This window comes from Lissotriton vulgaris, chromosome 3_1, assembly GCF_964263255.1.
Source record: "Lissotriton vulgaris chromosome 3_1, aLisVul1.2, whole genome shotgun sequence".
Taxonomy (NCBI): Eukaryota; Metazoa; Chordata; class Amphibia; order Caudata; family Salamandridae; genus Lissotriton; species Lissotriton vulgaris.
The window spans coordinates 1543424444-1543446663 of NC_141689.1; positions in this window are offsets into that span (position 1 = coordinate 1543424444).

The following is a 22220-nucleotide window of genomic DNA, read 5'->3' on the forward strand; positions in this document are numbered from 1 at the left end:
CTTATTCCATCAAGGCTGCTTTGCGAGTGCTGCAGTCGACATTGGACTCCTGCCTTAAGCGTTGGCTCACCTGTTGGACGTCACGTAGGTATGAAGAGACTCCAACTCCCAGCATGCAACATGGTCTTGCAGCTCGGCCGGTGATATGGGTGCAGAATAATGTCCGCTCCAATGTCTTTTTGTAGCCTCGTATGGTGTGACTCTTTTTGACACTTCCGCGTCCCAAAGTGCCTCCTCAGGTCCCCTCGGGCTGCTGGACCAAGTTACGTGGATTCTGGCTATGCAGGGACAGCCGTGTAAACACACAGCGTCCTGACGGGGTAATTACCACCTCAAGCACTCCTTCCCAAGTAATTTTGGCGGACAACGAACTACTCGATCCCTCGAGCACAAGACTCACTGCAAGCAGCGCGGTGCCAGTCTAGTTCGTGTCACTTGTCAGCAGGACCATCCGGGACGCGCTCCTGGCTTGGCGCGAAAATATAAACAAACCACTTCCCTCCAAAAGAAAAGCGCGGAGGTCAGAGGGGGATCCTTTGAAAGCCCTTTATTTCACGGTTGCCTTCGTTGGTAGCAGCAAATGCATTTCGGCTTGTCATAAAGCCTTCCTCAGTGCTCACGCCCCAACACAAAGTCACATCTTATTCCATCAAGGCTGCTTTGCGAGTGCTGCAGTCGACATTGGACTCCTCCCTTAAGCGTTGGCTCACCTGTTGGACGTCACGTAGGTATGAAGAGACTCCAACTCCCAGCATGCAACATGGTCTTGCAGCTCGGCCGGTGATATGGGTGCAGAATAATGTCCGCTCCAATGTCTTTTTGTAGCCTCGTATGGTGTGACTCTTTTTGACACTTCCGCGTCCCAAAGTGCCTCCTCAGGTCCCCTCGGGCTGCTGGACCAAGTTACGTGGATTCTGGCTATGCAGGGACAGCCGTGTAAACACACAGCGTCCTGACGGGGTAATTACCACCTCAAGCACTCCTTCCCAAGTAATTTTGGCGGACAACGAACTACTCGATCCCTCGAGCACAAGACTCACTGCAAGCAGCGCGGTGCCAGTCTAGTTCGTGTCACTTGTCAGCAGGACCATCCGGGACGCGCTCCTGGCTTGGCGCGAAAATATAAACAAACCACTTCCCTCCAAAAGAAAAGCGCGGAGGTCAGAGGGGGATCCTTTGAAAGCCCTTTATTTCACGGTTGCCTTCGTTGGTAGCAGCAAATGCATTTCGGCTTGTCATAAAGCCTTCCTCAGTGCTCACGCCCCAACACAAAGTCACATCTTATTCCATCAAGGCTGCTTTGCGAGTGCTGCAGTCGACATTGGACTCCTCCCTTAAGCGTTGGCTCACCTGTTGGACGTCACGTAGGTATGAAGAGACTCCAACTCCCAGCATGCAACATGGTCTTGCAGCTCGGCCGGTGATATGGGTGCAGAATAATGTCCGCTCCAATGTCTTTTTGTAGCCTCGTATGGTGTGACTCTTTTTGACACTTCCGCGTCCCAAAGTGCCTCCTCAGGTCCCCTCGGGCTGCTGGACCAAGTTACGTGGATTCTGGCTATGCAGGGACAGCCGTGTAATATATATATATTACCTACTGGCGGTCGCCAGTAGGTATATATAGTTAGGACCTAGTTTCCATAGGAAATCCGCAACATTCTATTTGGAATAACTTTGGCGTCGATTGAGGAATTTGCATGCAATTTTCCAAAATTTTGGCCAGCTCAGTTCTGCTCCTTTCCTGAAAGTTTTGGGGGGTATTCGTCAAGCGGGGGCTGAGAAAAAAGGGGGGTCCCAGAACGCGTTTTCCCCATATTAATTTCCATAGGACGTTTAGACACAGCTACAGCCCGAACCGCTGAATGGAATTACACCAAACTTGTCAAAATTGTAGGGACTGGTACGCAGAAGTGCCTTTTGTTTAAATGGTGTAAATCCCTCCAGTAGTTCCTGAGAAAATCAAAAGAGAAAAAATATATATATCTACAGCAGCTTACTGTAAGCTTACTGTACTCTGTACCGTTCCGAGCACGAGCTGCATGCTGATTGGCTGCCAATGTCTGTCAACACTCCAAACCAAAAAGTGTCTGCAGCCATCTTGTGCCTCTGTAGACTGAGGCACAGGAAAGCAGAAAAACAAGGGTGCAAAACACGCAAAGGGAGCAGGGTAGAAGCACCCTGACCCCCTAGGCCTGCTCAGGGGGTCCCACAAGGGCGGGATACGCGTACATGATAGCACCTCATTAAAAAGCATTGCAGTTAATTGAAGGTTTTAAGACTTTAGTTACATTATAAATCATTTGTTGATGGTACCATACTCATTTTAGGAATTGTGGTATGTTCTAAGGTGATTTTACCATGTGCAAAGGCCTTCTGCTGGGATATCATGAATCATGTTTGAAAGAAAACTATTATCTAATGATTTTCCCACAGTGGTTTGGAAGGGGATCTATCAGCTAAACTGAAAGCATATTTTCTGTAAATTCACATTATCTTTCTCAGTCATGTGAGAATGAAGTCTGACATTCTCAGTAAAACATGTACATTCAACAAGGACAGAGACTGTCAGTTGATTCCTTTGTGTTCTACTGCAGCCTCCTAGAGTGTTCTAAAGAACAACTAGAGCGCTAACAGTCCTACTTATTACAAAGGTATGGCACACCTGAAGCCATCTTGATTGGAATAAAGTGGTAACTCTTAAAACATTTAATTTAAAAAGGAACAACATGAGGGGGTATATTTTGCCATAGAAAGTATGATTAGTGGTGCAGAAAGAAAAATTAGGGCACATTTTGAGTGACTTCTCAAATCCACTTCTATTTCATTAAAAAATTCTGACATGCAGTCTCCCAAGATGGCCACCAGAGACAAAAGAGCCCAAATGTAGGCCAAATATCACCCAGATGTAGCCCAAGTATAGCCCAATGACAGAATGTCCCAGAGTGTTCTAAAGAACAACTAGAGCACTAACAGTCTTACTTATGACAAAAGTATGGCACACCAGAAGCCATCTTGATTGGAATGAAGTAGTAAGTCTGAAAACATTTATTTTAAAAAGGAACAAAATGAGGGGGTTCATTTTGCCATAGAAAATATGATTAGTGCTGTAGAAAGAAAAATTAGGGCACATTTTGAGTGACTTCTCAAATCCTCTTCTCTTTCATTAAAACATTCTGACATGCAGTCTTCCAAGATGGCCCCCAAAAGCAAAAGAGCCCAAATGTAGCCCAAATATCACCCAGATGTAGCCCAAGTATAGCCCAATAACAGAATGTCCCAGAGTTTTCTAAAGAACAACTAGAGCGCTAACAGTCTCACTTATGACAAAAGAATGGCACACCAGAAGCTATCTTGATTGGAATGAAGTGGTAAGTCTGAAAACATTTAATTTAAAAAGGAACAACATGAGGGGGTTCATTTTGCCATATAAAGTATGATTAGTGCTTCAGAAAGAAAAATTAGAGCACATTTTGAGTGACTTCTCAAATCCTCTTCTATTTCATTAAAACAATTCTGACATGCAGACTGAAACATGCACTTTGAATACCAGCAGCAGACTTCCCTGGTGAGCAGTAGTTTTACTACAGTGATCTAATGAGCAACTAGAGTGCTAACATTCAGAATTTATGGCAAATGTGTGACACATCTGAATGCCTTCTTGATGGAACCAAAGTAAACAAGCATTGAAAATGCAATAGATCTTGTCCTCGTTTAAGTTAAAGCCATTCTGTTTGTAATGAGGTGGCTTTTTAGCTTTGCTTTTATTAGTGTTTTTCAAACTTTCATGTAAATAACATGCATATGTATGCATATATGTATATGTATGCATGCATTTATATTTGTATTTATATAGATATGCAGAATATATATGTTTATATATGTATGTATATATATACACATATATAAATGCATATGCATATATATATATGTGTATATGTGTGCGTGTAGAGAGAGGTAGAGAGGTAGAGGTAGAGAGGTAGAGACTAGTAGAGAGAGGTAGAGAGTAGAGAGTGAGTAATAGAGAGTAGAGAGTGAGTAGTAGAGAGTAGTAGAGAGCAGTAGAGAGAGTAGCAGAGAGTGAGTAGTAGAGAGTAGTAGAGAGTGAGTAGTAGAGAGTGAGTAGTAGAGAGTAGTAGAGAGTAAGTAGTAGAGTGAGATGTAGAGAGCAGCTGAGAGTGAGTAGTAGAGAGTAGTAAAGAGTGAGTAGTAGAGAGTAGCAGAGAGTGAGTAGTAGAGAGTGAGTAGTAGAGAGTGAGTAGTAGAGAGTAGTAGAGACAGAGTAGTAGAGAGTGAGTAGCAGAGAGAGAGAATATTATAGAGTAGTAGAGAGTGAGTAGTAAAGTGAGTAGTAGTGAGTAGTAGAGAGAGAGTAGTAGAGAGCGAGTAGTAGAGAGTAGTAGAGAGTGAGTAGTAGAGAGTAGTATAGAGAGAGTAGTAGAGAGTGAGTATTAGAGAGTAGTAGAGAGTGAATAGTAGAGTGAGTAGTAGAGAGTGAGTAGTAGAGAGTAGTAGAGAGAGTAATAGAGAGTGAGTAGTAGAGAGTAGTAGAGAGTGAGAAGTAGAGAGTGAGTAGTAGAGAGTAGTAGAGAGAGAGTAGTAGAGAGTGAGTAGTAGAGAGTAGAGAGTAGTAGAGAGTGAGTAGTAGAGAGTAGTAGATAGTGAGTAGCAGGGAGTGAGTAGTAGAGAGAGAGTAGTAGAGAGTACTAGAATAGTAGAGAATGAGTAGTAAAGAGTGAGTATTAGAGAGTAGTGGAGTAGTAGAGAGTGAGTAGTAGAGAGTAGTAGAGAATATTCCAAAGTTTGGCACAGCACCACTTGCACAACAAGTCCAATCAAATCATATCACTTAGAGTCCTTATTGATGCACTGAATCTTGGTGTATATTCAAATGCTTTTATTTTCCTTAAGTTTATGTACCACAGCCAGCCGACGCGTTTCGTTCTGTACAACAGAACTTCTTCAGGGCGTTCTTATTTCCTTCAAGTTATGTTGGTGTCTTGTTGTCATATAACTAGATATTTCTTCCAAATGTTAGATGAGACGTAAGTACATTCTTATTCAAAGTGACTAGGTATCAATTTTACCCACACAATTCGGGCAGACGAGTATTTTATAGCATCCTCAAAGTCAGTCTTTCAAAAATTCCAAAGTACAGTGTTAAAAAGACAATTATTCGAAAGTTGTAGGCTAGTTGTCTTTAATCAGGAACAGCATCAACGTCCAGTCAGTACCAGGGCTAAGACAAACTGCTCTGCCTGAGGCTTACATTCTAAAATGACCTCACACAAAATGACATCAGATAATTCCTTAAAGCAAGCAGACATCAAATTATAACACATCCCCTTCCCAATAAGGGGACACAGCAAAGAAACTTAGAAGAAGGAAAGACTGAGAAAGAGAAGAAAAAGGAGAGGATAAATACAGTAAAGACAGTATAACAGGAGCTTAGGGAGAACCAGATCAAGACATAATATAATCTTTAAATTTGGAAGGTAAACGACGTTGCCTTCCAGAAGGTTGGTAAGAACTAAGATCTGGAGAAGTTAAATCAGTACCAGAAGTTCCAGCATGTTGGCCATTAGAAAACGACTCAACATCATCAACATCATCGTAAGAAGAGTTCTGAAAACTAGAATTTTTCTCCAAACATTTGACTAATCTAGACATACTCCATACACCGCCATTGCTAACTTTTACAACATTTTTCCTGATGGAAACAATAGTGAAAGGACCCATGAAGGTACTTCTCCCTTTAAGCATATATCTGGGATTTTTTATGAGAACTTTATCTCCAACATTCCACTTCCTCCCCTTCACACACATTTTGGAATCATATCTCGTCTTGTACAAACGCTGATATCTTAAAATTTTCTCTCTTTTAGTATCAGCTGATAAAGCCTCTCCATCCATTATTGGCATCCAAACAGGATTCAACTTTGAGATAGCCTTCCTACCTCTCAAAGCCTCAAAAGGAGATGTCAAGGTAACTGCATTGGGTGTTGTCCTATGTGCCCACAAAGTATCTCTCAAAATTTCTTTAAGAGAAACCTTCGTAAGTAAGGCACGCTGAAGGCAAGATTTTACTAAACGATTCATTCTCTCCGCTAGGCCATTGGCCTGAGGAGAATATAATGCAGTCTTCTGATGAGTCACACCACAATTCATCAGAAAATCTCTCATTTCAGTTGAAACAAATTGCACCCCATTGTCTGTCACAAGACATTTAGGTAGGCCCTCAAAAGTGAACACACCTTTGAGAAATTCAATTACAACTTTAGCACTCACGGAAGAAGTGCACTTAGTCACCACCCATTTGGACGTGTAATCCACCAACAAAATAACAAAACGCTCACTTGGTGGTAAAAGATCAAATGGTCCCATAATATCCAGTCCTAACTTAGTCCAGACCATTTCAGGGATTTTTACTGGTGACAAAGGCGCACGATTAGTTGCATAAGATTTGTCATTAGATGCACACAGCATACAATCTTTGACAACATTTTCAATCATATGGTCCATGGTAGGCCACCAGTATCTCTCTCTCACTCTAGCTTTGGTGAGACTCCTCCCAAGATGACCCTCGTGAGCAGTGTTTATAATTTTGTCTCTAAATTCAACTGGGGGAATAACTCTTAAGCCCCTCAGTAAATTGTCTCCCACAAAAGAAATTTCATCCTTGACAGACCAATAAGTTCTCATCTCTTGATCCAAGGATTTGTAATCAGGCCAACCTTGGTTTATCCAGATTTTGAGTTCAGACAAAGCTTTATCTTTAGCTACACCTTCCCTCCACTCATCTTGTGTCAGCGCATTTTCAGCCACCCAAAATACACAATCCTCTTTATCAGCATCAATGTTCTCCTCCAGTGGCAACCGCGACAAACAGTCGGCAGATTTGTTATTTGACCCAGGAATATATTGTACAATAAAGTTATACTCCTGCAATCCCTCGCTCCAACGCTTAATCCTAGGTGTTAGGTGTTCACTGTGTCTACAAGAAAAAATTTGAACAAGGGGTCTATGGTCAGTCCTTACTAAGAATGGGATTCCCCACAGATAAAACTTAAAATGCTGAACCGCCCAAAACACACTAAGTGCTTCTCTCTCAATGCAGGAATAGTTTGCTTCTGCTTGTTTGAGTGCCCTTGAAGCGAAAGCAACAGTACTCTGTTCGCCATTTACAGCTTGAGAGAGCACCGCTCCCAAACCTCTGAGACTAGCATCAGTTGTTAAAATAGTTTTTTTATTCACATCAAAATGTCCCAGAGTGGGCATTTTCCCAATCTCTTCCTTGATTTTGTCAAAAGCTTCTTGGCAATCTTCTGTCCACACAAAATGTGCACCTTTTTTAAGCAATAACCTAATAGGTTGAGACACACTAGCAAAACCCTGAACAAACTTAGCGTAAAATTCTGCTAATCCTAGAAATGACCTCACCTGGTCCTTATCACTCGGTACCGGGGCTTTCTTAACAGATTCTGCAAGTTCTAGCTTTGGTTGTATCCCTGCACCGGAAATTACATGACCAAGATACGTGACAGTCTCCACTCCAATTCGACATTTCTCTCTCTTTACAGTTAGTCCCTTCTCCTTCAACCTTCCTAAAACTTCACACAATGTCCTGTTATGTTCAATCTCCCCTTTCCCATGAATTAGAATGTCATCCTGAAAAAACATGATGTTACCAATTCCCTCTAAGACCTTCTTCATGACCCTCTGAAAACATGCCGCAGCCGAAGCTAACCCAAAAGGCATTCTTTTGAAACAGTATGCACCCAAGGGCGTCACAAATGACGTGAGATGTCTCGATTCCTTGTGCAAAACAATTTGATGATAAGCGGACGATAAGTCCAAAACACTAAATACCCGTGCACCTTTAAGAGTGCTAAGTGACTCTGAAATGTTAGGTAACGGTTGTCTGTCAACCCAAATCCACTGATTTAACCCCCTCAAATCCACACACATCCTAATTTTGGCCCCCCCATCCTTAGGGGCCAAAACAATGGGGGCCAACCATTCTGAAGCTTCTATCTCCTCAATCACATCCAATTTTAGTAATCTCTCTAACTCCTGTTTCAATGGGTCTATCATCATGTTAGGAACCTTCCTTACTTTGTAAACACAAGGTATGGCTTTGTTTTTCAGAATGATCTTGTGCTCAAATTCTTTGAGACATCCTAAATTTTCAGAAAAAACCTCAGGAAATTTTCTGAAATACACACCATTCAGATTGTCAGCAATATTGCCATCACTATCACATTCAACTAGCATAACTTGATCTTTTGGATTCTTTGCAGAAGGATTAAGTGTGATCCCTAAATCACGCTGATGTCTCCAACCCAATAAGTTGTCACCCCTCATAGCTACATAAACTTTGCCAAATGTCTTCCTGTCCTTGAATTTAATACAAGCTTCTATGTAACCAAGAACATTAATTCTGCCCTTGGCATAACCGACTGGATTTATGTCAGGTGGAATTAAAGTTTCATCCAAGCCAATAACCTCATCCCATTCTTTGTTACCTATCATGGTATATGGAGACCCTGAGTCAGCCAAGACAACAAACTTGACATTGTTGACCAAGATGTCACATTCTGGCATCGTAATTTTGTCAGCATCAATCATACCATCCTCTTCCCTGATGCTAGATACAACAATACGTACTGCATCAGTATTCTTCTTATCTGAAGTTTTTGTTGACTTGCAGACTCGAGCATAATGTCCCTTGATGCCACATTTCATGCATACAGCATCCCTTGCGTAACATTGTGGATAACTTGAAAAATGTGTCAAACTCCCACATCTCATGCACTTAGGTTTGAGTGAATCTTTACTACCTTTTTCATCACTATTTGCTTGAGGTTTGACAAAACTGCGCGTCGTGTCCTTATCATACTTTTTGAATTTTTCATTAGCTACCACTTTACTCACACTCGTACGTTGTTCAGGAGAATGTTCATCATGAACAACATGTATCTCACTTTCTAACTCTTTCTTTTCTTCATGTCCTCTTTTTATCTCTTTCACCCAGGATGAAGTGTTTTCCATTCCCTCAACAATCTTAATAGCTTGGTCAAGAGAAGGGTTTTTGGATAAAAGTTTCTCCTGCACACGAGAGCTATTAGTGCAACGCACTAATTGATCTCTGACCAGAGAATCGGATAATTCCTCAAATTCACATGTACGTGCTAAGGTCTTCAAAGAGGCTACATAACCTTTGACGCGTTCAGTTGAACCTTGCGTTCTCGTGAAAAACCTATGTCGCTCTAAAACAATATTTATACGAGGACCAAAATATGTTTGTAACATCATCATTGACATTTCATACACGTCACAAGGTTCACCTTCCCCATTACCAATTGTAAGTAAATCCATACTATCATATATGTTGCGTCCCTCAACACCCAAATTGTGTAAAAGTATAGCTTGTTTTCTGACAGCAGAAAACTTTTCACCCCCAATAGCTAAAATATAAGAATCAAAAAGATTTCTCCATCTTTTCCAAGGTAGTATTGGATCACCTTTTTCTGAGAGGAAAGGGGGGGGTTGAGACATAGAGGTGGAAGTAGCCATAATGATAATAATAAATGGCGTGTAGTTAGGACTCCAAGTAATAATTCCTTGTATTGTTAAACTTTGAAAAACACAGTTTGTAGACTTGGTGTATGGTGTCTGTAATCCAGGTAAGTCTGTTATATCTGTAATCCAGGTAAATCCAAATAAGTCTGTTATAACTGTAATCCAGGTAAATCTAAATAAGTCTGTTATATCTGTAATCCAGGTTATATCTGTAAGTTTATATGGCTTGATGCAGTCATGGGCTTGATAAGTCTGTTATTCTGGAAAAACGAGTAAAACAACCCAAAAAAAAAAAAATATGTAGTCATATAAATGGAAATAAAGGTCTTTAAATACCGGTAAACAGTTAACAATAGCAGATCTGCGATGGCAGTGGTACGATCTGCGTTGACCGCCGATGATGTGAAAAAACGATGCCGGTTAGGAACTGCCGAAGTCTGCGTTTAGTAACCTTCAATAAGGTTTTGGTAAACACAAGATGGCGCTTACGCTGAAGCGCGGGGTCACGTCGCATCAAGGTCAATCAGGGCGTGATGACACTTGCAGCTTACAGCCTCTGCATTCTCCTCACGGCATTCAGGAAACGTTCCAGTGAACGAACGTGCAGAAACAATGCCTGACTCACGGGGCTTCAGGGCTCTCGAGGTTGGAACCTTCGCCGGAGTCAAAAGATGCACAGACAGTTTGCAGGCATAACACGGAGGAGAATCAGAAAAAGGTAAAATATTACCTTAAAATGTTGAACACGACGTTAGAGCAGGAAAGTTGAATGAAAGTTGAAGAAGAAAGTCAGTCTGAGATTCAGGACTCGTCAGTAATTCCTTCCAAGTGAAACGAGTGATAGTCCAAGTAAAATCTGATTCCAAAATTCAGCAGGGGAATTGATGCTGTAGTTCACTTGTCCCCAATCAAGTTAGATAGTTTCCCTCGTCGCCATTGTTAAAAAGACAATTATTCGAAAGTTGTAGGCTAGTTGTCTTTAATCAGGAACAGCATCAACGTCCAGTCAGTACCAGGGCTAAGACAAACTGCTCTGCCTGAGGCTTACATTCTAAAATGACCTCACACAAAATGACATCAGATAATTCCTTAAAGCAAGCAGACATCAAATTATAACACACAGTTTATTACTTTTCTTGAGAAACATTTGGATTTGGATTATCATGTCCTATACTTTGGAATTTTTGAAAGACTGACTTTGAGGATGCTATAAATTACTCAAGTCCATGGATGCTGCTGGGAACGCCCCCAGCAACACCCATTGCACACCCCTTTAACGCAGGACACTGCGTTAAAGGGACTGATATATATCAGGTAGGATAACGCCACAAAAAGTGGCTTAGTCCTGCCTGATAAATATTACTCAGTCTTCTGCGCCACCGGAACGTCACAAAAAGTGCATCATTCATGACATGGTCAGTGACATCACTGATGGTATCACTGATGACATCTCAAATGACATCACTGATGACATCACTGATGACATCATCCATGTGACAATCAAATACACCTTATCACACACTAGTATAATCTTACATTACTCACTGTAAAATAGAAAGTGCCATATTTGAAACCATTGACACACCAATAGAAATTTCTAAACACCCACTCAGTTATACATAGAACTGTACACACATTTAATCACTTACCTATAGCTTCAGTGTTATATGCAGTGAATAATCAACAGAACACTATCAAATATACTTATACGCCTATTTCAACATTACACACCAGCACACATTGTATTCACTTATAAAGACATCCTTCTGACTTATGCAAACAATTGATTATACTTACATTTACACACTTATACAAACACCACTTCATCTATTTATATAGATAGTAACTCACACTAAGTGTGTTATAAAATCACTATTACAAGTATACAGTTATCCATATAGTGACTCATACAATCACTAAGTCTTAGGCACACTTAATTAGATATAACTGTCACATACACTGCCTTTTTTTCAAGTTTAATGGAGATGTAACATTGAGAGAAATATTTCATCTAAACCACACCCATAAACATATACACTCACTGAAACAACTGTTATAACATGTAGTCTTAACCTCATATACCTACTGAATGAACTATTCACACATTTTTTGGCAATCACACACCCCCCACCAAACCACATAGACATTCATTTACCCATATAACTACTCAGTTAGGAAACCAATAACAAATATAGATTTTAACACAGCAATTAAGACAAAGCAATAAAGACTTTCACACAGTTTAGTAACTACACATTATATATAGTGAGGCTCTACAAATTAGTCAAGGAAACAATCAATGACACTGTTACTAAATCCACCATCCACACATTTATGTTTATATATCCACTCATTCTTCAATGCAAAGTAGTGTATTTATAATACATATTTAAATATCAAAGCAAACCACATTCACTGGATGATGTCATCAGTGAAGTCATCAGTGATGTCACTGACCATGTCATGAATGATGTAATATGTGACATCATCAGCAGTGGATTGTGGGCGTGCAAGTTATAGTGAGTACAACTAACTATAACAGGGAAGTTCAATGGTTTTGTATGAGTAAAATGTCCAGCTAACTATAATATATATATATTTATATATACGTGCGCGGACGTGCACGGACCTTCGCGTGCATGAGCTGCATGCTGATTGGCTGCCAATGTCTGTCAACACTCAAAAACAGAAATTGTTGGCAGCCATCTTGTGCCTCGGTAGACTGAGGCAGAAGAAAGCAGAAAAACAAACATGTAGAACTCAAAAAGGGGGCAGGGTAGCAGGAAACTGACCCCCTAGGCCTGCTCAGGGGGTCCCACTAGGACCCCACAAGGCAAAAAAAAAAAGAAATTTTCAAAAAAAGGCGGGGTGCGCATACCGTCAGCGCACAGGTCCGCGTACGTATGCGTACGGTACGCAGACGGTGCGCATACCTTTCTGAGAAAGCTGCATGTTTATTGGCTGTCAACACTCCAAACCAGGAAGTGATGGCAGCCATCTTGTGCTCATTAGACTGAGGCACAAGAAAGCAGAAAAACAAACGTGTAGAACACAAAAAGGGGGCAGGGTAGAAACACCCTGACCTCCTAGGCCTGTTAAGGTGGTCCCACAAAGGAAACCAAGGCTAATTCTTTTTTTTTTAAAACCCGGTATGTTTTTTAAAAATTACCCCCATGGGGACCAAATCGCGGGGGCATAGTGATAAAGAAGTGTGGGGGGTGCCCAATCCCCCCCACACTGCCCCGGGGACGGCCGACCTCCGGGGCAATTCAACACAGCCCCCTGGCGTATACTTGAGACTCCTGGTGGGCTAGTTGGTGCCCAGGGACCCTACCAGTATGCAAGGGGAATTAGTTCCCCCTCTTCAAACATGCACCGGGGCTGCGTTGCAGAGAGGTGTTAAAAAGGATGTGGCCTCATTACACCTCTCTGCAATGCAACCCCTGGTGCATACTGGAGGCTCCTGGTGGGCTAGTTGGCCCCCAGGGACCCCCAGTATGCAAGGGGATTAGTTCCCCCTCTTCAAACGTGCTAGGGGGATGCGTTGCAGAGAGGTGTAACAAGGGCATAGCCTCATTTCACCTCTGTCCAATGCAGCCCCCTGGCGCATACTGGAGGTTCCAGGTGGACTAGTTGGCCCCCAGGGGCCCCCAGTATGCAAGGGGAATTAGTTCCCCCTCTTCAAACATGCACGGGGGCCGCGTTGCAGAGAGGTCTAAAAAAGGGTGTGGCCTCATTACACCTCTCTGCAATTCAGCTCCCTGGCGCATACTGCAGGTTCAAGGTGGGCTAGTTGGCCCCCAGGGACCCCCAGTATGCAAGAGGAATTAGTTCCCCTCTGCAAACACGCCCCGGGGCTGCGTTGCAGAGAGGTGTAAAAAGGGGCGTGGCTTCATTACACCTCTCTGCAATGCAGTCCCCTGTCGCATACTGGAGATTCCTGGTGGGCTTTCAGGTCTTATATAGTTAGGAATTAGCATTAAAAAACTTTTGAAATTCACTGAAAAAACCATAGGATTCAGGCCTTAAATAGTTAGGAATTAGCATTTAAAAAACCTTGCAAATTCACTGAAAAAACCATAGGTTTCAGGCCTTATATAGTTAGGAATTAGCATTTAAAAAACCTTTGAAATTCACTGAAGAAACCATAGGTTTCAGGCCTTATATAGTTAGGAATTAGCATTTAAAAAACCTTTAAAATTCACTCAAAAAACTATAAGTTTTAAGGGTGTTATAGTTAGCTGGACATTTCACTCATACAACACCATTGAAATTGATCCTATATAGTTATTTGTACTAACTATATTTCACGCACCCGCAATCCACTGCTGATGATGTCACATATTACATCATCCATGACATGGTCAGTGACATCCTGCACAAAAAACAATCCTGCCTATAATGCAGGCACCCTTGCAGCGCGGCGCAAGGGTGCCTGCATTGGTGCTAGGCACCACACACTGCATCAGCGCTAGGACAGAGCAGAAGTGCACTATATCTTAGTATATATGGTGCTTTTCTGTTCTCTCTCTTCTTCTCCCTTTCACACAATGCAACATAGCCAGTTGCCTTTCTGTGTTCGGTTACATTAAATATTAGTAAGCTTGGCCTAGCTGTGTTCTAACCACTTGGTGGTCAATGAATGCATACACAGGTAAACTGCCCAAAAGGCTCTCAACCACTGCTTTATATGAACATGCATTTACAGACCCCCAAGCACCTACAGAGCTGAAATACTTCCACAGGTGAAGTACAACTTCCCAGTAGACAGCATGCACTCTAACTTAATGAGCACATGGTCTCCTAGCTTTTATGCAATCAAAGGCTGTGTCACCATTTGGCACTAAAATAAAATAGACACTCAGGAAGCTCTAGAAGTCTAAGATGTGTTTAATGCAAAAATAGGCAGGCAAGAAAGCATAAAACATTTTCTAAGTGCAATTTGCAATTTCTTTGGACCAGAGCTTTACCAAATGGTCAATTGGAGCACATCACCCTAAATTCTATACATCTTCCTACTACTTTTATAGAATCTTTCTCAATGCAATAAGCTGAGGATACACCATGGGATCAAACCAAAGCTTTATATAGACACTAAGAAGCAGGTCCCTAAGTTTTCTCATGGGAAGAATATGAAAAGACCTTGAGAGAAAAATACAACACCATACGGTAAAAAAAGCTGACTTCACTAATACTGCAGTTCTTGCTTGGCTATGCCTTCAGAATGAGGCTAAGCTTGCATGAAAAGTCAGGCTAAATGTGCAATATAAAATAAAAATTGATCCTCAGGCTAGGAACAACAATGTTTGGCCTCAACAAGATGCTAAGGTGCACTTCTGGCTACAATGAAACATCAACAGCCCCCAGCTCCCCGCTGTATTTGACAATTCCCTTCCCATGTACCTTTGTCTATACCATCAGGATGAAACTTCCCCACAATACAGAACCAACCCACTCTTTGTATTACGACTCCGGAAAAATTACTTTAATTTTTCTTTTTCAACCTTATTAATCTCTCGAAATCGGTGATAAAATAAGGCAAGAGTAATAAACATAAGTGTTATAAGCTGCTGTGAAATCCTCTACAACGTACCAGAACATGCTTTACTCATATGGTGTGCTGTGTTTCATATTACTTTAAAACAGAAGATTACCAATGCACTCCAGAAGGAATCACAATAGTCTTTAGTGTTAACAGTGCTAAATTGATTCTACTATTACAGACTGCCATGAGGTCTGCCTCAACATATTACAATATAATCAAACCATGTTGAATACACAATTCTAATATGTAATAGATTGACTTAGGATGGATACATACCACTGTTATCTGGAATGTGCCACATTAATACCCATATTTTCTATCAATCATTTTACGTCAATCAAACCAAATTTGATTAAAATCATTTCAGTGTGGAGGCTCTTGAATTCATTTTAGAATATCTTATAATCTATATCTATACTACTATTATAAAGGAAGAACTTTGAACCTTTGAGGCGGGTAAACTCGGGAACCATAGCGCCAATCCACACACTCGATACATCGTTGTAATCGTCAGGGTGTGCAGATGGACATAGGCTATATAAACGTAATAAATATACGTTATTTGAAAAATGTACTGAAAAAAAAGTAGTTCCTTGGAAGAAGCGACGTGAGGAGCGCGGGGAGGAGCGGCGTCCAGAAGCGCGAGGAGGACCGGCGGACATGGTGCGGGGAGGAGCGGTGTACAGGCGGTGAGGAGTGGCGGACAGGCAGTGAGGAGCGGCGGACAGGCGATGAGGAGCGGCGGACAGGTGGGGAGGAGCGGTGAGCGGCGGATGAGGTAGGTTATTTAATTATTTAGTTAGGAGCGGTGAGCGGCGGAAAAATGAAGCAAAAATGACAATCGTGAGCACGAGGAAGCAAACGGAGCATTACAAAAGTGAGCCAAACGGTGCATTACAGGAGGAAAAATTACGTGTGCCGGTTACAAAAGCGTACATCGTGAGCACGAGGAAGCAAACGGAGCATTACAAAAGTGAGCCAAACGGTGCATTACAGGAGGAAAAATTACGTGTGCCGGTTACAAAAGCGTACATCGTGAGCATGAGGAAGCAAACAGAGCATTACAAAAGTGAGCCAAAAGGTGCATTACAGGAGGATAAAGTTACGTGTGCAGGTTACAAAAGCGTAGAAAGTAAACATAGAGGTATAGGAGGAAAAAGTGACGTGTGCAGGTACAAGAGGAAGCAAATGGAGCATTACAAAAGTGAGCCAAACGGTGCATTACAGAAGGAAAAAGTTACGTGTGCAGGTTACAAAAGCGTAGAAAGTAAACATAGAGGTATAGGAGGAAAAAGTGACGTGTGCAGGTTACAAAAGCGTACAAAGTAAACATAGAGGTATAATACTGCAATATATGGAGGAAGGCTCCGGGGGACCCACGGACAACGTCGTGGCGGGCGGGGGCCCTGAAGCCAAATTGCTCCCGGACAACGTCGGGACGGGCTGCTAGTTATGTTTATAATTTTGTTGATTTCTTCATAATCTCTCATTTACGTAAAAAATCCAATTCTCAATTCTGATCAAGCTCATTCTTCTTCCATGCCTTAACCACAAGCATAAAACCCCTTTGGAATACGAAACAGTTAACTAATCCTTTTTGACTGACCAGGTATTGAAATCATAGTTAGGCTCTTTATGAGCTACTAATCAAGACATAGTAGACCCTATCATCAGCATCAAAATAATCTTTATTCAGTCAAAGACCATGAAGGCACGTGTTAAGAACAAATTACAAACAGATTACATACATTAGCAGACACTATCATACATATATCCTGCCCATAACAGCAGCGCTTTATCTGACCTACACCAAAATGGCCACCCTCAATCACACCATGTGAACTATTCAACTGGAACTCTGAAACGACTAGCAAAAATAAAGACCAATAACGTCAATTTGGTAAACATGAATTACTTTTATGCAATATCTAGTCCGTCTCATTTCAGTATTTGCTGCAAGTTGGTGCAAGCGCTTTCCTTTTCCCCTTATTTGCTCTCCAAAAAGACTGCGATTTGTTCCCTGCTTCTGACAGTCTCTTAGCACTAATACTTGCAAATTCCTTTGTTTTGTAGGCTACTTCTAATACTCCTCTTACCAATAGAGAACCTAGCTTCCCTTTGCCCCAGGTATTAAATGTACTTTATCAACCATGTTTTGCTCATCCTGACTTCAAACTTCCACTTGCTTATCTCCACACAACCTTATCCGCACACTTCTCTTTCATACCTTTCGAAGTGAATAGCACCTCAACTCTTTACAGGAGCTATCCCACCTTCCTACCAGGTATGCCCTCTCTCATATCCCAATTATGGGTTTACTTCTTTATTTTATTTTTAAACTGCTACCCTCATCATTGTTTTCAAGAGAATACAACATCCAACTCTACCATTGCCCAACTGGTGACACTTACCTCACAGAATTTACAGATTCCTCATGCCCTTTGTGTATTTAAATTGCCTGTTTCTCAGGCATTCTGCTATGTACTTATACCCACACCTTTACACACTAGCCCAAAAGCCTTGAAAACGTAACTCCTTATCTCTAAGACGCTTAGGGCCAAATTACGAGTCTGGTGGTCCGAGGACTGCCTGACCCATGGTGGTGCGGTGGCCCAGCCACCACTGCACCGGGGGTCTGACCACCCTATAACGTCTAGGGCGGTTGGACCATAGTTGGACCTCCGGTTCTGCCAGGGAACCTCCATTATCTGGCAGTGGTGCAGGGGTCAAGGGCTATGTAATATGCAGGTGTTGCTGCTGCGGCACCCCAGACATAATACAAGTCAGAGGTTTCATGCAGGTCTTCCCTCCATGAAAAGGCTGGACCTCTGTGCCCCCTCAGCCAGGGATGCATGGGTGCCCACCTGTATGCATATACCCAGGTCCTGCATGGCATGGACTTTCGAGTCCATGCTGTGAAGGAACCCTGTGTGGCGTTCCCATTGCGTTGCCTCTTGAAAGACGCACTGCAGGAGGACTGCCACGCCGCCTGCCTACCAGACCACAAAATTAGTTGTAATCCAACGGTTGGGCAGCAGAGACCTTCGGCGGAGCGGTGGCATGACAGTTGACACAACCGCACCACAGCTCCGCCAAAAGTTGTAATTAGGCCCAAAGTGTAGACTACCACTTTGCGGGCCCAATTGTGGCACAACTTACCTAGTACACCACATAATAATGCCCTTGAGATTTTTCTGTCAGTTTTAGTAAATCTCACCAACCCAGCTCTCCCCACTAAATTTTCCTTTCTGCCATATATATATAATTCTTTGAGATCCAATAAGAGCCATGTGAATCTTCCTACAACTCTGACTTAAAGGTATTGTACCTCCTATTTCACTTAACTAAAATACTGCTCTCTAATATGTTTCTCTATAAATGTATAAAGACACTTTTGAGTATCACCAGCACCTGTTTACCACCAACCATTCCCATCGTTTGATCTTATCACATTTGCTGTGTGCAGAGGTAACTTCACATTTTAAGTGCATAGTTGAAGTGAGTACTACATACCAATTATCTGTACTTAAACTTCCTGAGTCAATCATATGAAATATTACATGTCTATGTTTTCTTACTACTGGCATTTCCGAAATCTCTTTGTTAATCGACTCCTGGTCTGTTTCTGTCCAAGGTCAATATCAATTCACATATTACATCTGTCCCATCACTTCTGCTGAGAGCTCTGATTTTACTTGTTGATTTGTGAATATAAGCAGGATCTTATACCGGTAGATACTCTCATATTTAAAAATGCAGTTGATGTGCTGAGTTCATGAGGTGTGTACTTGTTTGTGCTGTTTGTGTATTATCATTGAGGCACAAATCGTTGAAATGGCTTCGAGTCCCTGGCTTCCAGTTGTGATTCATTGGGGTCCACAGAAGTCAAAGGTTTAAGAGCCACTTCCCAAGAGATATGTTTAAGAAACATGTTGTCACTCCAATAGTAAATCGTTTAGGGCCTAAGTGGCAAGGTTTTCCCAATTTCCACAAACTACAAGTTGTATATGTGTAAACACACAAGGACAATTTTAGTGCTTGTGCATAAATGAAAGCATGTATCTGCAATGCAATATCCACAAAGATCACTTCACATTTTTGATCTACTCTGAGAACTCACACAAGATCTCACCTTCATTACAGAAACATAGTTCATCAAAGACTTTCCAACCATATAACACAAAGACATCCTACACGAGTTAGGCATCATCAACAAAAATCGCATCAGCAAAAATTGATAGAGACCTGACTGTCATCCATAGTAAAACACTAAAAATAACATACATCAAAAATCACACCATGGATGGCTGTAAATCTTTGATGACAAGATGTCATCCCACTCCAATTATCACATATTCCTTCCTATTAATATATAGACCACCGCCCACTAATGTACAATTTAAACTGTGTTGCTAAATACAGTGACCAAGACTCATCTGAAACAACCAAACCTATACATTCTAGGATCATCCAACATATAATTTGACAAGAATAATCGAACCACAACCACAGCTATCACAACCAACCTTGATGCCTTCAACCTCCAGTAAATTGTTTCTGGCCCAACTCACTCATGTGGACAAACTTTTGTTGTTAATTTGCCTCCATTGTTACAGGCCACAGTTGCTGACAACTTTCCTGTAAGCTGAAGTGACCACAACATCATCGCCTTAAAGATCAGCATAGCCAGTAATAACAACACTTCAAAGACACCAGAAACCACCAACAAATAACACTCATGGAAAATGAAAAAAACTAGTTCTGCACAAGCTGAAATCACATCATGAAAGAACCCCAATAAATATGCAACCTCTAGCCATACACACCTCCTATATTCAGATATCCACTGCACTGGACAAACATATACTGATCAAGACCACACCCAGGATTGATGACAGCATCAAAAGAATCAAAACATAACTCAACATACTACAACTTGAAAAAAGACCTAAAACCTAAAAGAAATTTGTAATAGGGAATCAAGACTCACAGATTTTTGTTAACTGGCAACAAAGAGGTCCGCAAGTTATACGTTGGAACCATGCCAGACAATACAAACTTATCATTATTTGTCTGCCTTACTAAATCCTTGTTGTTGTTTAAATTTTGTGTTGCTTACATTTTTTGTATGGAAACCATATCAAATTTCATGGCAATTGGCAATTGTATATGTGGTCTACGGTATAACAATTTTAATGTTCATTTACTTTTTGATAGGTTAAACTTTTTAGGAGCTAACCATCTATTTTTAAATCAAATTTTTTATCAAGTATAACATCCAACATCGAAGGGAGGCTTTTCATTTCTGTTAAATATGGAATTCTTCAATGTAGCTTGCGGTTTGGGAAGGTTCTTAAAGTCTATCTTTGTATAGGGGATGTTATCTTATGTTTTTTTATGTTTCAATCATTGTTTATGACTTATTTATTCATTTTACAGACTAAGGTCTAAATCAGTGGTACTCAAATTACGGTTCAGGGAATGCATGCAGCCCTCCTGACCTTTACACGTGTCCCCCTAGTCAACAGCAGCACTGGGCTGCTGTTTACTCAACACGGCACCAACATGAAAAAGATGTTAAGTAAACAGGCAAATGTGTATTTAAAGGTTACTTAAAGTTAAAGAAAGAAAGGAACTAGGGTGTCTTGTGCCGCTTAACTTTATTTATTTATAGGTTTTATATAGCTATAGCTAGATCCGAAGGTATCACAGCACATTACATAATAGAGAGCACCGCAATAATCAAGTCACTGAGCATATGAAGTGAAATAATATTAGGTTTGCGTACACACAAAATATATACAAGGAAAAAAAGTTAGGCAATGAGGGTGGTTACCGATTTTGGTCAATTAGCACAGTATGAGTCCAGGGAGAGAAAGACATAATAGACAGAAGAAGCAAACAAAAGAGTCAACTGTTCCAAAGGTCTATACTTAGAAAGTGAGACTATTTAACCGGATTCATGTGTTCCAGGATTTGTTGAGGAGATGGAGTTTCAGGTCTCTTTCGAAGCAAGAGAAGGAGGGGTTGCCTTGTAGGTCTCTAGGGAGAGAGTTCCATATGCTGGGTGCATTTCTAGAAAAAGAGCGAGCCTGGGACGAGTTTCTTTTTAGTTTAGGAGGAATGGGAAGAAGTGTGTTGGAGCTTCTCAGAGTTCTGGTTCTACCTGATCACCGCCGACCAGCTCGCCACCTCACTCAGCCGGAGCCCACCCACCAGCACAACGGACCCCAACGAAGCAGCCCGCAACTTCACGCAGTGGCTGACCGCCTGCGCCGACGACCTCGCTCCACTGAAGAACCCTCCCAGCAGGCCCAGAAGCAAGAAGGCCTCCTGGTTCACCGACGAACTCAAGGACTCCAAGAAGAACTGCCGCACCCTCGAGAAAGCCTGGCTCCTCAACCAGACCACAGACAACATGACCGCCCTCAAACAAGCCACCCGAAAGCACCACTAGCTTATCCGCACCACCAAGAAGAAATCACTAAAGGATCGACTGGACAACAACGCCCACGACAGCAAGGAACTCTTCAGCATCGTCAAGGAGTTCTCCAACCCCAGCACCGGCAACAACGACATCACTCCTTCACAAGATCTCTGCGACTCTCTCGCCTCGTTCTTCCACCGCAAGATTGCCGACATCCACAACAGCTTCGGCGCACCACCCACGCACCCAACCATCGAACCAACGCCCCCCACCACCACCCTCCGCACCTGGACCACAGTGACCACCGAAGACACCGCCCGCACGATGAACACCATCCACTCCGGATCTCCGACCGACCCTTGCCCCCACCACGTCTTCAACAAAGCCGACTCCACCATCGCACCCCAACTCCGGAACATCATCAACACCTCCTTCAACTCCGCCACCTTCCCGGAAAGCTGGAAGCATGCCGAGCTCAGCGCCCTACTGAAGAAACCAACAGCGGACCCCACCGACCTCAAGAACTTCCGCCCCATCTCGCTCCTCCCTTTCCCTGCTAAAGTCATTGAGAAGATCGTCAACAGACAGCTGGCCGCCTTCCTCGAGACGAACGGATCCCTCGACCCCTCGCAGTCCGGTTTCAGAGCCAACCACAGCACCGAGACCGCC